Source organism: Erinaceus europaeus (genome assembly GCF_950295315.1).
Source record: "Erinaceus europaeus chromosome 6 unlocalized genomic scaffold, mEriEur2.1 SUPER_6_unloc_12, whole genome shotgun sequence".
NCBI classification, from domain to species: domain Eukaryota; kingdom Metazoa; phylum Chordata; class Mammalia; order Eulipotyphla; family Erinaceidae; genus Erinaceus; species Erinaceus europaeus.
The window spans coordinates 87,735-104,653 of NW_026647117.1; the positions used below are offsets into that span (position 1 = coordinate 87,735).

The window sequence follows — 16,919 nt, forward strand, 5'->3', positions numbered from 1 at the left end:
CGTCTGTCCAGGGAAGTCTGGTAGGCATCCTGCTGGCATCTGGAACCTGGTGGCTGAAAAGAGAGTTAACATATAAAGCCAAACAAATTGTTGAACAATCATGGACCTAAAGGCTGGAACAGTGCAGATGAATAGTTGGGGGGTACTCACTGCAGACTATTGTGTACTTTTGCTTTCAGGTATATATTTTGCACTGGTTTATAGATACGTGTGAACATATTCTCTATCTCAGAGGACCTGGTCTATATCTAGGTTTTGGGACTTTGTTAGGAAGTGAACCACCTGGAAAGGAATTAGAGAATACTATGAAAGGAACGGTCACACCCAAGTAATGAAGCTGAAGGGTTGTAATTTCACACCTGAAGTCTCTGAACACAGTATGAAGTGAAGCATGCTGAGGTGGCACTCGCTGCGTTGGTTAGGTTGTGATCGGTGGATGCAATATTATTTGATATGAATTGAGAAAAGCATGCAGGAAAGTGCGCCTCACCCTAGGGTTCCAAAACTGGGGGAATATAGGCTCTATAGTGGAAATGTGAGGTTCCTGCTGTCTTAGGGTTCAAGAAGACAATGGATAGTTATTGTTATCATCACATTGTTTGGTCATTGGGTTAACTTTGAAAAGTCCCTTTGTTAGGATTTGCTGTACAATAACCAACATCTTGTATAAAGCTGTGCCACAGGTTGCTTCTGTTCTCCCTCATCTAGCTTTTGAGAGAGTCAACATATCAAACACTCAGCCTATGTATTATAAAGACTCAGTCTGTGTTTTAAAAAGTTTAAGACATACAATCAATTTTTCCCCTCTCATATTAGTTAATGATTTATATGACTACCATTTAATAGGGATGTACATAGACACCATTCTCACCACCAAAAGACTGTGTTCCCTCCCACCCCCATCCACCCCAGACCCCCCAGGAAGCCGAATGTCCACCCTCCCCCTCACTACAGGGTTTTTACTTTGGTGCCCTACCCTAGATTTAGTCAGATCCTGCTTTTAGTTTCCCTTTCTGTTCTTCTTTCTCAACTTCTGTTGATGAGTGGGATCATCCCCTACTCATCTTTATCTTTCTGACTTAGTTCACTTAAGTCCTTCTAGCTCCATCCAAGATGGGTCAGAGAAGTTGGGTTTATTGTTCTTAGTAGCTGCATAGTATTCCATTGTGGATATATACATTGTTCTTAGTAGCTGCATAGTATTCCATTGTGTATATATACCACAGCTTTCTCAGGTGCTGGGCACCTGGGTTGCTTCCAGGTTTTAGCTATTACGAATTGTGCTGCTATTAACATAGGTTTACACATATCTTTTTGGTTGGGTGTTATGGAGTCCTTGGAGTATATCCCCAGGAGAGGAATTACTGGGTCTTATGGAAGGTCCATGTCTAGCTTGTGAGAGTTCTCCAGACTGGTCTACACAGAGGCTGGACCAATTTACATTCCCACCAGCAGTGCAGAATGGTTCCTCTGTCTCCACAGCCTCTCCAGCATTTGTAGCTGCTGTCCTTTTTGATGTATGCCATTCTCACAGGAGTGAGGTGGTATCTCAGTGTTGTCTTGATTTGCATTTCTCTGACAATCAGCGACCTGGAGAAGTTTTTCATGTTTGTTAGCCTTTTGGATCTCCTCTGATGTGAATGTTTTGTTCATATCCTCTGCACATTTTTGGATGGGGTCACTTGCTTTTTTGGTGCTAAGTTTGCTGAGCTCTTTGTATATTTTACTGATTAGTCTCTTGTCTGATGTATGGCATGTGAAGATCTCCCATTCTGTGAGGGGTGATAGTTTCTTTGGCTGTACAGAAGCTTCCAAATTCTTAAGCTAGTGGCATGTAGTTTGTAGAAGGTTCGCTTAATTTTTTTGATTTCTGTGGTGTCTGTTGTGCTATCTCCTCTATCATTTACAATTCTATATCTTTTCTGTCTTCAAGCCCATCTCCCTTTTTCTAGTGAGTCTAAGGGTTTGAAAATTTTGTTTAATTTTTCAAAGAACCAACATTTGGCTTCATTGATCTTTTGTATGGTTCTCTTATTTTCCATGTTGTTTAGTTCAGCTCTAATTTTTGCCATTTCGGTCCCTCTGGATGCCTTAGGGTTCCTTTGTTCTTCTTCTAAGTCTTTAAGGCGTGCAGTGTAGTCCTTTACTTGAGCTTTTTCTTGTTCTGTAATGAGTGCTAGTATAGTTATGAGTTTCCCTCTAAGTACTGCTTTAGTTGTGTACCAAATATCTTGGTAGCCTGTGTCTTCATTTTCATTTGTTTCTAGAAACATTTGAATTTCTTGCTTGAGTTCCTCTTTGACTGGGTGGTTATTCAGCAGTATGTTGTTGAGTTTAAATTTTGTGACTTTTAGTAATTTTATGTTTGTTGTTGAGTGTTAGCTTTACTCCACTGTGGTCTGAGAAGATGCTTGGGATGATTTTAGTGCTCTTGAATTTGTTGATACTGTCTTTGTAGCCTAACATGTGGTCTATCCTGGAGGATGCGCCGTGTGGATTTGAAAAGAATGCGTATTCCAGCTTCTTGTGGTGAAGAACTCTGAGCTGGTAGGTGACTCATCCAGTGAGCATCCAGGTTACCAAAAGTAAGGAGCCAGGTTTGAAACTTCAGCCACCATATGAGTGCCTGCAGGGTGGAAGCTTCTAGAGCAGTGCTACTACTCTCTTACTTTCTATTTCACTCTCTCTCTCACCCTCTATCAAAAAGAAAGAAAACAAACAACAACAAAAAGTGCTGGGAGCAGTGGAGTCATATAGACACTGAGCTCCAAGTGATAATCCTGATGGCTGTGTATTTTAAGTTATGTTTCAAAAGCTTTCAAAGATTTCCATAACATCACAAGACAATTCTGGTCCTGGAACAGAGCTCAGTATAGAGAGCATGCTTTGCCCAAAACTACCTCCAAAACAAACAAACAAACAAACCCCCTCCCTCCAAAAAAAAAAAAAAAAGCAAAATAAATAGCAGAGTATTTCCATGTGCCAATCTATTCTTTTTTACTTTTTAGATTTATTTTGCTTTAAGAGAGAAACCAGAACAAGGTTCCAGAGGATTGTTCCTGAATATGAGGTGCCGAGCCATTTCCCTGATCCCTCGGTCTGCTTCTTAAAAAAGATCCATTTCACACATTGGATAGGTAACATAAACGTTACCATAATGTCAATAATGAGTCATCATTCATTTGGGAGATTTAAAGTTTTCTTCCAAAAATGCAGTAATGGCTTCTTCATCTGCTGATTGGAGCAGCTTCTGAATTGGTTGATCCAGGCACTTCTCCCCACATAAAAAATCCTATAATAAAAGAGAATTATGACACAAATACAATTGCTGGGAGTAAAGGAGAAATCAAGAAGAGAGTTAAGTGTATACTTATTTTGCTTCTTTAAAGACATGAGTTCATATCAAAAAAGGATTGCTATTAATGTGGTTACCCAATATAGCAGAGTCACTAAAGTGGGACTCTCAGTGTACTGGCTTTTAATATAAATAGAGTGATCCCACAGTGCTATGAGGAGCACTGGGGACAAGGGAGGAGCTCCATGGATGGTAGAGTGGTACTGTGGTCTCTTTAATCTTTCTGCTTTTCCCTCTGTGCCCCCCAAGAATCAACAGAATAAGAAAATTGACTAGGAGAGGGTTGCTGAGTGGTGAGATCATACAGGTGTGAGACCCCTAAGCCACACAGAAGTATGTAGATAGGTAAGTGAGTATAAAGAATAGGCTAGTAGGCAGTTGGTGGGAAGATCTAAACTTCACTAGGAGCACCAAGGGGATCTCGGGCTGGAGGAATGATATCCTCGTGTTTTCCCATTGTTTTTCCTTCTCTATTTATCTCTGTATTTATTCAATAAGGATACAGAGTGGAAAATAATAAGGTGGGTGGAGTGCACTGTAGTATTGTACATGTGTAAGGCCCTTGGTTAATTCCTCAGCTCAGCACAATAAATAAATAGATAATGCAAACAATATTCTTCATAAGAATGCACCTGTCTCAGGGAAGAGCCAGCTTGTTGGGGACCCTGAAACTTATAATGTCTGATCACTTATGTGATCCATTTCTTTCTTACTGGCAGCTATGTACTAAAAGCAGTTATGTTAGAAATTCTTTGTCATCTTTGTAGTTCTGTTTCCAGCTTCCTCAGTGTTTTGGCCACATCAGGGTAAACTCAGATAGTGGTCAACAGGGCCCTTTCGGCTAAAAGTAAGCCTGTCTTATTTGATAGCCCTGAATTATGCCTACATCATTGGCATAAGGTCAGAATTTGAAAAGTAAACAGAGAATCTGATATAATCACTAAAATGGAGATAACAAGTCTGATATAGAGCAGTTTACAGACTAAGAGTGAGATCATTCTATTGTGTATGCCCTTAAGATGTTTATACTTGACATAGCTACATGCATACACAACCAATATGTCAAGAAAAGAGCTGCCAGTGCAGGACACACACAGGGCAGAATCTATTTTTTTTTTGTCTCCAGGGTTATTGCTGAGCGCAGTGCCTACACTATGAATCCACTTCTCCTGAAGGCTATTTTTTTCCCTTTTGTTGCCCTTGTTGTTTATCATTGTTGTTATTGTTGTTGGGTAGTTCAGAGAAATGGAGAGAGGAGGGGAAGACAGAGACAGGGAGAGAAAGATATACACACTTGTAGGCCTGCTTCACCTCTTCTGAAGTGACATTCCTGCAGGTGGGGAGCTCAAACCGGGATCCCAATACCCATCCGTGCGCTTCATGCCATGTGCTTCTAACCTGCTGTGCTACCAACTGGACCCCAAGAGTGTTTCTTCAGTAGTTCAAATTCCAATAAAAGCCAAATTATCAGTGTTCTGGGAGGAGGAGGTAGAGTGGATAAAGTACAGGATTCTCAGGCATGAGGTCCCAAGTTCAATCCCCAGTGATCCTTCCTGCTCGTATCTCTCTCCTTAATGAATAAATAAGGTCTTTAGAACAAAACAAAGGAAAACTATCTCTGAAGATGGGTAAGTTGCACAATGGAAGAACTCAGAGCTGCTAAATTGTAGTTCCTGAGTCCAATCCCAAGCACTGCATATGCTAGAGTGCTGCTTCTGTGCCCCTCTACCCCCTTCTGTAGTACATGTAGACCAATGAAAAGAAGCTACTCAGTGTCTTCAAAAAAAAGATTGTATAACTGTTCTCTCCTTTGCCTTGGTTCTAAATTTGTTGATTCTGGATTTTAAGTAGGCCTGGACTACTGTTGAGTCCAGTTACCAGCCTAAATATAGGTGCAGGTTGTCTGTTTCTTAAACAGAAAACACAACATAACATACGTTTCTTAAAAACATAATATAACATAACATAACTTTTTATTCATGAGAGAGAATGAGAGCATCATTCTGGTACATGCAATGCCAGGGATCAAACTTAGGATCTGAAGGCAGCTCAGGGGGTAAAGCACATGCTTTATATAGCATGTGGCTGGGGGTCTGATCCTCGACACTGCAAGTACACAGCACAGGCAGGCAATGGGAGGGACTCCGTGCATAGAGGAGCAGTGCTTTGCATGTCTCCCTCTCTTTTTTTTTAAATATTTATTTTATTTATTTATTCCCTTTTGTTGCCCTTGTTGTTTTATTGTTGTAGTTATTATTGTTGTTGTCGTTGTTGGATAGGACAGAGAGAAATGGAGAGAGGAGGGGAAGACAGAGAGGAGGAGAGAAAGATAGACACCTGCAGACCTGCTTCACCACCTGTGAAGCGACTCCCTTGCAGGTGGGGAGCCGGGGTTCGAACCGGGATCCTTATGCCGGTCCTTGTGCTTTGTGCCACCTGCGCTTAACCCGCTGCGCTACAGCCCGACTCCCGTCTCCCTCTCTTAAAGGATACAGAATGGAGACTGGCGGGGAGGCTTCTAGCTGTCCCATGCAGGTGCAAGGTTCTGGGTGGGATTGATCCCCAGGCACAATATTTGATAAAAATTTTTAAAAAGTCTTTGTATTACTTAAAAGATGTACAGTTAAGAGAACAATATTACCATGATTTTTTTCAAAAAAGCCAATCTGCAGCCAGTACTATATTATAATCTTAAATTTTATATCATCTGCAGCTAGTACTATATTATCATCTTATTTAAAAAGTGTTAAGAGATGGAGACAGTTGGAGTTGGGCAGTGGCACAGCTGGTTAAGCACACATGGCGCAAAGCTCAAGGACTAGCGGAAAGATCCTGGTTCGAGTCCCTGGCTCCCTACCTGCCCGGGAGTCCCTTCACAGGTGGTGAAGCAGGTCTGCAGGTGTCTGTCTTTCTCTCCCCCTCTATGTCTTCCCTTCCTCTCTCCATTTCTCTCTGTCGTATCCAACAACAATGACATTAATAACCACAACAATGTTAAGCAACAAGGGCAACAGAAAGGAAAAATAAATAAAAATAAAGAAAGAGTGGAAAAGAATAGAAAAGAAAAAAAAAGAAAGGGAGACAATGAGACCTTGGTAACAACAACAACAAAAAATAAAATAACCTATTTATACTCTAGAATTGCAGAATGGCTACGGCAATGGATCTGTCGGCATTAAGTCCTGAATTCAGTCCACAGCATTGCATGTGCCATAGTCATGCTCTGCTTCTCTTTTTTGTATTAATAAGTAACATTTTATATTCCTTTTTAACTTCCTTTGTTTTAAAACCGCGGTTTCTGCCCGGTTCCTACCCAGCTCCAAGATTGGCTCCTGCCTGGCTCTGCCCAGCTCCTAGTGCAGCTCCCACCTGCCAGCGCACTGGCCATCTCATTGTGCACAGGCGGACTGCAGTCCCCCCAGGACTGTCCCAGCAGACACAAGAGCCCCAGGCGCCCCCCGCACACCCCCACCGCACATGGAGCCCAGCCAGGCCCAAACTTTCCGGAAGGGGTGGGGGGGTCGGGGGGACACTTAGAGTGGCCTCCCTGGACCAGCAGGTTGCAAAGTGCCAGACCCTCAGCCCAGACTCAATTCACAGCCCAGCACAGCTCCACATGGGTTCACGCCAGCAGGCCTGGGGCACTTCTCTGAAATGCATGTCTCTTCCGAGAGAGACAGAGGCAGAGAAAACACTCCACTTCTAGAAATGCCAGGAGACCCCCAACCTGGACCCACACCCCGAGCCCCAGCCTTCACCCTAGTCTGGGAGCTTGGCTCGCCATGTTGCCCCAGGCCAAACTCGAAGTTCAAGATTCCAAACCATCTTCCCAGAGGACCTCATCGTGGACCACACTGAGAGGAAGGACAGCCGGCACACATTTCGGGTGGGGGGGGCGCACGGAAAGTTCTCTGGGCTTGGCCGCTCCTGAAGCCACAGCAGGCTGGTGGGTTCCTGGGTCCCCTCCTGCCCGGGTGGTTGGGGTGGGCGGGAGGAACACTGTCCGGAATCCTCCTGCGCAGGAGGGTCCTCACCCTCGGGGTGCTGGGAGCTGCTGGCATGGACATGCTGGGGAAGCCCAGGGACCCAAGGACCCCTCTCCCGGCAGGAAGGAAAGGGAAGGCCAGCCTCCCAGACTCTCTGGCGGGGTCCCTGCGCTCCTGCTCCCAGAAGCCAAAAGCAGCTGGATCTGGGGGTGCACAGCCACCCTTCTAGGGTGTCCCTGCCTGGGGACAGGGTCCCGGGGACTCTGGCCCCTCAGTGGCTGCACCCTGACTTCGCCCCTCCCCCCACCCAGAACCTTCCCAGGCAGGCACAATACCCAAGCCATTGAGGGCACAGGGCCCCTGGGGCCACTTACTTGGCATTGGAGGAATCCCAGTAGATGGGCTCCAGCAAGATGGACCTGGCCGAGGCTGTCCGGCACAGCACTGTCCTGAGTCCTCAGCAGTACTTCCACGCGGGGGGCCTCCACACAGTCGTGGCCAGGTGCTCAGGGCACGGGGTCGAGCCCCAGCGCTGGGGCCTATGGGTGCGATGCAATGCAATGCAGCGTGGGGGCAAGGAGGCATTAGGGCGCAGGCCGCTGGGCTCCATGGCGCTGCGCTGGACGCAGCTGGGACAAAGGGAAGAAGAGAAGAAGGGAAGACCAGGAGAGAAAGACACTTGCAGACCTGCTTCACTGACTGTGAAGCCAGACCCCTGCAGGTGGGGAGCTGGGGGCTGGAACCAGGATCCTTATGCTGTACCACTTGCGCTAAACCCGCTGCACTACCTCCGAACTCCCTTTTTTAAATTTTTTATTTATAAAAAGGAAACATTGAGTAAAGCACATGGGTACAACTCCACACGATTCCCACCACCAGACTCTGTATCCCATCCCTCCCCTGATAGCTTTCTTATTCTTTAACCCTGGGAGTATGGACCCAAGGTCATTGTGGGATGCAGAAGATGGAAGGTCTGGCCTCTGCAATTGCTTCCTCGCTGAACATGGCCGTTGACTGGTTGATCCATACTCCCAGCTTGTCTCTATCTTTCCCTAGTGGGGAAGGGCTCTGGGGAAGCAGAGCTCCAGGACACACTGGTGGTGTTGTCTGTCCTGGGAAGTCTGGTCAGCATCATGCTAGCACCTGGAACCTGGTGGTTGAAAAGAGTTAATACTCAAAGCCAAACAAATCATTGACCAATCATGGACCTAAGCTGGAATAGTGCAGATGATGAGTTGAGGGGATTCTTAAAAAATTGTTTAATAATTTTAAAATAGGCACAGGTGGTGGTGACCTCAATTGAGCATGCACATAACCATGACTAATGACCCAGGTTCAAGGCCCCAGTGCCTACCTGCTAGGGGGTGGGGTTAAGCTTGACAAGCAAGCAGAGCTGTACGTGTCTTTCTCTCTCTCCATTATCTCCCTTCCTTGTATGAATTGCCTTGTTCTATCAAATCAAAATTTAATTGTAAATACAAATTCCTTAAAAATAATCTAAGCAAAGTCAGGAGGTAGCACAGTGGCTTAAGTACACTGGTTCTCAAACTGCAGAGGGTTTGCTTCACAGGCAGTGAAGCAGGTCTGCAGGTGTCTTTCTCTCCCCCTCTCTGTTTTCTCCTCCTCTCTCCATTTCTCTCTGTCCTATCCAAGTACAAGGACATCAATAAGAACAATAATAACTACAACAATAAAATAACAAGGACAACAAAAGGGAAATAAATATTTTAAAAATTAAAAAATAATTTTAAAATATTTTATTATCTTTATTTATTGGATAGTAACAGCAGAAATCAAAAGGGAAAGGGGAAGTAAAGAGGGAGAAGAGAGAGAGAGAGAGACCTGCAGCACTGCTTCACCATTCACAAAGCTTTTCCTCAGCAGGTGTGGTGGGGACTCAAATCCAAAATAAATTTTAAGAATCTAACTCAACTCATTTTGTGTTGATGGTGTTAGGGTTTAGAGACAGACTTAAGTTTGAATAAAATCTAGAGACAGGATGTAAAGTTCAAAATCTCAGAGCCAGAAAAAGAAATAGGGCTTTTCCCAGACCCACCCTTGCTACCTGCATGGTGAGACTGCGTGAGAGGAGGACAAAGCAGTAGGAATATAATATCCCTTTGGAATATAATATCCCACTGGAATATATAACCCTTTGGAATAGAACTAAAATAGGCCTACTAGCTATCTTCAAAATGGAGAACCCAAATCTTCATCTGCAATATTCCAGCCTTTAGGTTCATGATTGGTCAACAATTTGTTTGGCTCTTCTTTCAGCCACCAGGTTTCAGATGCTACCAAGATGCCTACTGGACTTCCCTGGACAGACGACTCCACCAATGTGTCCTGGAGCCCACTTCCCCAGAGCTCTGCCCCACTCGAGAAAGAGAAAGACAGGCTGAGAGTATGGATCCACTTGTAAACAACCATATTCAGCATGTAAGCAGTTACGGAATCCAGACCTATATTCTGCACACCATAATGTCCCTGAGTCCATACTCCCAGAGGGATAAAGAATAGGAAAGCCATTGGGAGGGGATGGCATGTGGAGTTCTGGTGGTGGGAACTGTACCCCTCTTATCCTATGGCCTTGTCAATGTTTCCTTTTTATAAATAAAACTTTAAAAGAGAATAGCATATATAGAGAGTTGTATACAAAAAAAATCAGTGGGAGCTTCTTTAAAAGCAAACAAACAGGGGGACAGGTGGTGGTGCACCTGGTTAAGTGCATACATCATAGTGCACAAGGACCTGGGTTCAAGCCCCTGGACCCCCACCAGCAGAGGGAAAACTTCACAAGTGGTGAAATGTAGCTATAGGTGTCTCCATCTCTTTCCCTTTCTATATGCTCCTCCCTTATCAATTTCTCTGTTTCTATCTAATCAATCAGTCAATCCAGACATAGATAATTTAAAAAAAAAAGAGGTATCACATGCAGAGAAACTCCCCTCTCCCTCTAAGTTGAGGGGGGACATTTGCAGAGCTTCTTCTGGCCTATACAAAGTGCTGGGTGAAGATTTTGCCTCTTATTTTGTATTTCCTCTCACCTATAAAGGAATGCAAATGGGAGGGTGGGGTAGGTGGGGGTGCACTGGGTTTAGTGCACATAGTATAAAAGCACAAAGACCCATGCAAGGATCTTGGTTGGAGGCCCTGGCTCCTCACCTGCAGAGAGACACTTCACAAGCAGAGAAACAGGTCTCTATCCCTCTCTATATACCCCCTCCCCTCTCAGTTTCTCTCTGTCTTAGCCAAAATAAATAAATAAATGAATCAATAAATATATGGCTGCCAGGACCAGTGGAATCATAGTGCTGGCCCTGAAACCTGGTGATAAGCCCAAAAGCAAAAAAAGAAAGAAAGGAAAAATAAACAAAGAAAGAAAAGCCAAGAGAAAAAAGGGGGGAGTCAGGCAGTGGTATACTTGGTTAAACACACAACAACGCACAGAGATAGTTTAAAAAGAAAAGGAAATTAAGGAAAGGAAAAAGTTAAGCTACTGAAAACAAGGCTTTCCAGAAGCAGTTTGTTTCCACTCATGTGCTCCGTAACAGGGGACCTCAAAAAAGAGCTTTCTTATTTCAAATGCCAATTTGATGTAGACTTCTATCATGTAAATTAATTTTCTATTATTATCTTTATTTTTATCACAATGTTACAGTACTATACCAGGGTTTCAAGGAAAGTTATTTTATGGTAAGCAGGCAGCCAGTCACCACCACACTCTGAATTGTTGTTGTTGTTATTATTGGATAGAGACACAGAAACTGAGAAGGGTGGGGGAGATAGAGAGGCAGAGAGACAGAGACACCTGCAGATTGCTTCACCAGTCACAAAGCTTTCCCCCTGAAGGTGGGGACTGGGAGCTTGAACTGGGTCCCTATGCACTATAATGTGAGCACTCAACCAGGCACTCCACCACCTGGCCACCACAGTCTAAATTTAAGGATAACAAATAATAAGGGTAACATGGCACAGAATAACTGGCTCATCAGATGAGAACAAAAGGCAAGATCCACAAATTATCTTCTTCCTTGTGTGCCCTTTCAAGCTCCCCAGAGTGCTTCATAATTTTTTGTTTGTTTGCTTTTTCTTTTCTACTTTTTATTTAATAGGACAGAGAGAAATAGAGGAGGGAGAGACAGAGAGGGAGAGAGACAGAGAGATACCTGCAGACCTGCTTCACTGCTTGTGAAGCTTCCTCCCTGCAAGTGGGGAGCAGGGTCACAGAGCAGGGGCTCAAACCTGGGTCCTTGCACATAGTACTATGCACTTCACTGGGTGAACCAGCACCTGACCCCTATTATTAATTTTTGTTTGAAAATCAAAGTTGTATTTATTTCTGGGTCTCAAACCATAAGATGACTAATAAACTGACATTTATTTATCTGAACTTTTTTTTTCATATAAATGACTTGAGGTAAAACATTTTCTTTTTTAGTAGATGCACTTCTATATTTATTAGTGAGAGTAAGAAGCAGGTCATCACTCTGGCATACATGGCATCTAGGATCAAGTTTCCTGCCAGCAAGTTCTATGCAGTGTTGCAAGCCACCTCCTACTGTTTCCATAGTTTCTAAACATCACCATAGGTTTATGTTAAAAAAAAAGCAGAGAGTCTAGCTGTTACACAGTGGGTTAAACACAGGCAGCGCAAAGCACAAGAGTGGCATAAGGATCCAAGTTGGAGCCCGTGGTTCCCCACCTGTAGTGGGGATGCTTCACAGGCAGTGAAGCAGGTTCTGCAGGTGTCTCTCTTTCTCTCCTCACTCTGTCTTTCCCTCCTCTCTCCATTTCTCTCTGTCCTATCCAACAACAATGACATCAATAATAACAAATAACTACAAAAAAGGGCAACAAATGGAAAATAAATATATATATATTAAAAAGATTTTATAAAAAACCAAACTCATCTATTCTCCAGTCAGATCACCTTTGGAAACTAAAAATTAGGAAGGGTAGATGATAATTTCAGTGTGATAAATAAGTTGTCAATTTAAAATCCAAGGGGTTATAGTTTTAATTTTTAAAATATTTATTTATGTATTCTCTTTTGCTGCCCTTGTTTTTTGTTGTTATTATTATTGTTGTTGTTATTGATGTCATAGTTGTTGGATAGGACAGAGAGAAAGGGAGAGAGGAGGGGAAGACAGAGAGGGGGAGAGAAAGATAGACACCTACAGATCTGCTTCATTGCCTGTGGAGCGACTCCCCTGCAGGTGGGGAGCTGGGGGCACAAACCAGGATCCTTAAGCTGGTCCTTGGGTTTTGCTCCGCTTCCACTTCACTCACTGTGCTACTGCCTGACTCCCGATTCTTAATGTTTTTTTTCACAGTTAAAAAAAATTTTTTTTTGCCCCCAGGCTGGGTGCTGGCACTACATATCCACTGCTCCTGGTGGCTATTTTTTCCATTTTCCATTTTTATTTTTTATTATTGATTTTCCCATTTTTTGTCCTTGTTTTACTGTTGTTGTAGTTATTATTGTTGTTGTTGATGATCTCGTCATTGTTGGATAGGACAGAGAGAAATGGAGAGAGGAGGGAAGACAGAGAGGGGGACAGAAAGAGAGACACCTGCAGACCTGCTTCACCACCTGTGAAGCGACTCTCCTGTAGGTGGGGAGCCGGAGGCTGGAACAGGAATCCTTCTGCCAGTCCTTGCACTTTGGGCCATGTGTGCTTAACCCACTGCGCTACCGCCCGACACCCACTCTTTTTTTTTTCTTTATATGCTATTATTTTTCATTTAATTTGTTTGTTGATTACTAGAATACTGTTTAGTTCTGGCTGATATTGCTGCTGGGAACTGAACCTGGAACTTTGGAGCCTCAGGAGTGAAAGTCTTTTAGCAAAACCACTTAACTGTCTTCCCAGCTCCACCACATACCTTTTAGATGTTTTGATAGTATCAAGAGTTAAATTATAGTGGTATCAACTTGAGAATCATCTGTTTTTTAGGATTGCTTGATAGTGGTCCTTAAAAAATTAAATGTTTTCCCTCACAACTATATGCTTTCAATATTAATTAATTAATTAGAAGATTATATTACCTTTATACAACATGTTAAATTGTATTTCTCCTCTAAGAAATGTAAAATACAGGTGGGGTAGATGGATTAATGGTTATGTAAAGAGACTCTCATGTCTGAGACACTAAAGTACCAGGTTAAATCTCCTGCAGCAGTATCATCCAGAACTGAGCAGTGCTCTGGTAAAAAAAAAATGGGAAGAAAGAAAAAAACATATATATATGGAAAATACTTTGTAAAACTCAGATTCTACTTTGATACAATAAAGGAATCTGATTTTAACTGCAAAAAAAAAACATGAAACAACTTTCCAAGATGACAAATCAGTTGTCAGAATCCAATCCTGAAGATGTTGTGCTGTTATTTACATAACATGAGGTTCTGGTCTCTCTGGGTTTTCTTCTCTGATCTCTGAGAATTGGGCCACCTATTTCCTCTAGTCACAACCACAGATTTCCAGCTCACAGATCTGAATGTCATAAAGCATGTCTTTTTGGGACACTGGCTCAGAACCTCCATGCCCAGTACTTAGTGATCAACCCTACTGGTGCCCTTTGAGGTGAGCCACAGAAGAAGAGAGGGAGAGAGAAAGAGACACCAGCAGCACAGCTCCACCACTTGTGCAGGTGGGAACAGGGTCTTGAGCCCAGTAAACAGAGCATCTATTAGCATCTCTTAGGACGGTAAACATCACATAAGCACCGCGTACAAGTAGCTCAATAAATATCTCCTAGGTATGCAAAAGTAAACTAGGCCCTTCAGTTCAAACATGCTGGTTTAATATTTCTAATTTTTTATTACTTTTATTTATTGGATAGAGGCAGCTGGAAGTCGAGAGGGTAAGGAGAGGTAGAGAGGGAAAGAGACAGAGACACAAAGCTTTCCCCCTGCAGGTGGGGGATGGGGACTTGAACCACATCCTTGCACCTTGTAACATGTGCGCTCAACCAAGTGTGTCACCACCAGCCCCCTCCTTTTTCTGTTTTACCAGAGAACTGTTCAGTTCTGGCTTATGTTGGTGTGGGGTTTTGAACCTGGGACCTAGGAGCCTCAGGAATAAGTCTTTTTGCTGAACCATTATGCTATATGACCCTCTGAAGTTTTTATTAATATTTTTTAAACATGCTGGTATGACTCACCATAGTGTCCAATGTCACAGCAGGTATGTATCACTAGATGAGAAGGTGACCACCTTCTCTCCGGCTCCACATGTGGGTGGGGCGGGGCACTCCCGGGGTCTGCAGTCCACAGACCTGGCAGCCATGCAGGTGCACTGGTGGCAGTTGGCCGTCCATGTGTCTCCAGGCTATGGGTCATGTCAGGTGGACACATGTTATTCAAGTGAGGGGTGACAGCAAGTGTGGACTCAAGCAAAGAGAAATGGGATACTCACCACTTTTTCTTCTCCCAGTGGACCAAGGCACACTGTTAATATGAAGTTAATAAAATGGAGGTTACATCTGGCAACATGCAACAGGTTATTTGTGGATAATGATCAGGCAGCGATAGTGGCCAATGGCCTTGGCTTTCAGAGTCCCTGAGTATGTGCTCCCACAGGTGCATAAATGATACCCATCTACCAGGAAGAAACCATCCTAGTCAGCATGCATGAGCACATGTCTTATTTTAATTAATTTTCTTTTAATTTTACCTCCAGGGTTATTGCTAGGGCTCTCTGCCTGCACTACAAATCCACTGCTCCTAGTGGCCATTTTTATTTGATAGAACAGAGAGACTGGGAGTATGGATCAACCCATGTCAAGGCCCATGTTCAGCGGGGAAGCAATTACAGAAACCAGACCTTCCACCCTCTGCAACCCACAAGGACCCTGGATCCATACTCCCAGAGAGATAGAGAGTGGGAAGGCTATCAGGGGAGGGGGTGGGATGTGGAGATTAGGTTATGGGAATTGTACCCCTATCATTCTATGGTTTTGTTAATGTCTCCTTTCTTAAATAAATAAAAAATAAAAAAGAACAGAGAGACTGAGAGGAGAGGAAGAGACCAGCAGACCTGCCTCACTGCTTGTGAAGCTTCCCCCTGCAAGTGGGGAGCCAGGGGTTCAATCCCAGATCCTTCACTGGGTTCTTATACTTAGTACTATGTGCACTTAACCAGGTGTACTACTGCCCAGGCCCCTTTATTATTTTCCTTTATCTTTTTAAAAATCAGTTTTAAAAATATTTTTATTATTGAATAGAGACAGAGAAATTGAGGGGAGGGAGAGATAAAAAGGGAGAGAGAGTTAGAGAGGCACCTGCAGCACTGGCAAAGCTTTCCCCATGCAGGTGGGGACCAGATCCATGTAAATTATAATGTGTGTGCTTAACCAGGTGCACCAACACCTGGCCCCTCATGTCTTATTTTTATACTTCCTTTTTTTTCCACTTTATTTATTTATTTACTATTGGACAGAGAAAAAATGAGAAGGGAGAGGGAGGGAGATAGAGAGAGACAGAGACAGAGAGACACCTGCAGCCCTGCTTCACCACTTGTGAAGCTTCCCCCCTGCAGGTGGGGACCAGGGGCTTGGAGCCAGATCATTGTGCACTGTAATGTGTGTTTAACCAGGCGCACCACTGCCTGGCCCCCATGTCTTATTCTATAATTTTAAGTAAAGGGTAATTCTTGGTTGCTTCTGGGAGTGGTCACTAGATCTTCTAGCTACCACTTACTGTTTTACAATCCAAATTCTGCCTCTGTAAACCTACAGGTCACCCAAGACTTCTTAAGGATCAGTTCCAAGGGCTTTCTCAGTTTTCAAATTCTGGGCAAGCAGTGAATTTTAAACACTTATGTTGAAACTGTCCTCTTTAGGGGGACAGGCAGTGGTCCACCTGGTTAAGCACACACACTACTGTGCGCAAGGACCTGGGTTCAAGGCCCTGGTCTCCACCTGCAGGGAAAAGCTTTGTGAATGGTAAAGCAGGGCTGCAGGTGTCTGTCTTTTCTAACTAAATTCTGACCATACAAATGTGTCTTGCTACAATTCAGGGCTTAAAAAGGGGGGGGGGATAAGTTACCTAGTTTTAAAAATATCACTGGGGGTCGGGCGGTGGCACAGTGGGTTAAGCGCATGTGGCGCAATGCGCAGGGACCGGCGTAAGGATCCCGGTTCGAGCCCCCGGCTCCCCACCTGCAGGGGAGTCGCTTCACAGGCGGTGAAGCAGGTCTGCAGGTGTCTATCTTTCTCTCCCCTTCTCTGTCTTCCCCTCCTCTCTCCATTTCTCTCTGTCCTATCCAACAACGAATTGCATCAACAAGGGCAATAATAATAACCACAACGAAGCTACAACAAGGGCAACAAAAGGCGGAAAAAAAAATGGCCTCCAGGAGCGGTGGATTCATGGTGCAGGCACCGAGCCCAGCAATAACCCTGGAGGAGGAAAATATATATATATATATATATATATATATATATATATATATATATATATATATATATATATATCACTGAGATTTTTTTTCAAGATTTTTGTCGATAGCATCTGATTTCATGAAGCAGTAGTTGAGCTGCATTTTCACTCAAGTCATGAAACCCACTTC

General features: G+C 43.7%; 1 long non-coding RNA gene across 1 annotated transcript; it reads right to left on the minus strand.

The window, feature by feature from the left end:
* Positions 1-3,160: 3,160 nt before the first annotated feature.
* Positions 3,161-14,673, minus strand: LOC132536124 (uncharacterized). The gene is made up of 3 exons (XR_009547795.1): positions 14,512-14,673; positions 7,716-7,970; positions 3,161-3,292 (listed from the first exon to the last, which is right to left on the minus strand). It is a non-coding gene; the product is annotated as an uncharacterized LOC132536124 (long non-coding RNA).
* Positions 14,674-16,919: the final 2,246 nt, after the last annotated feature.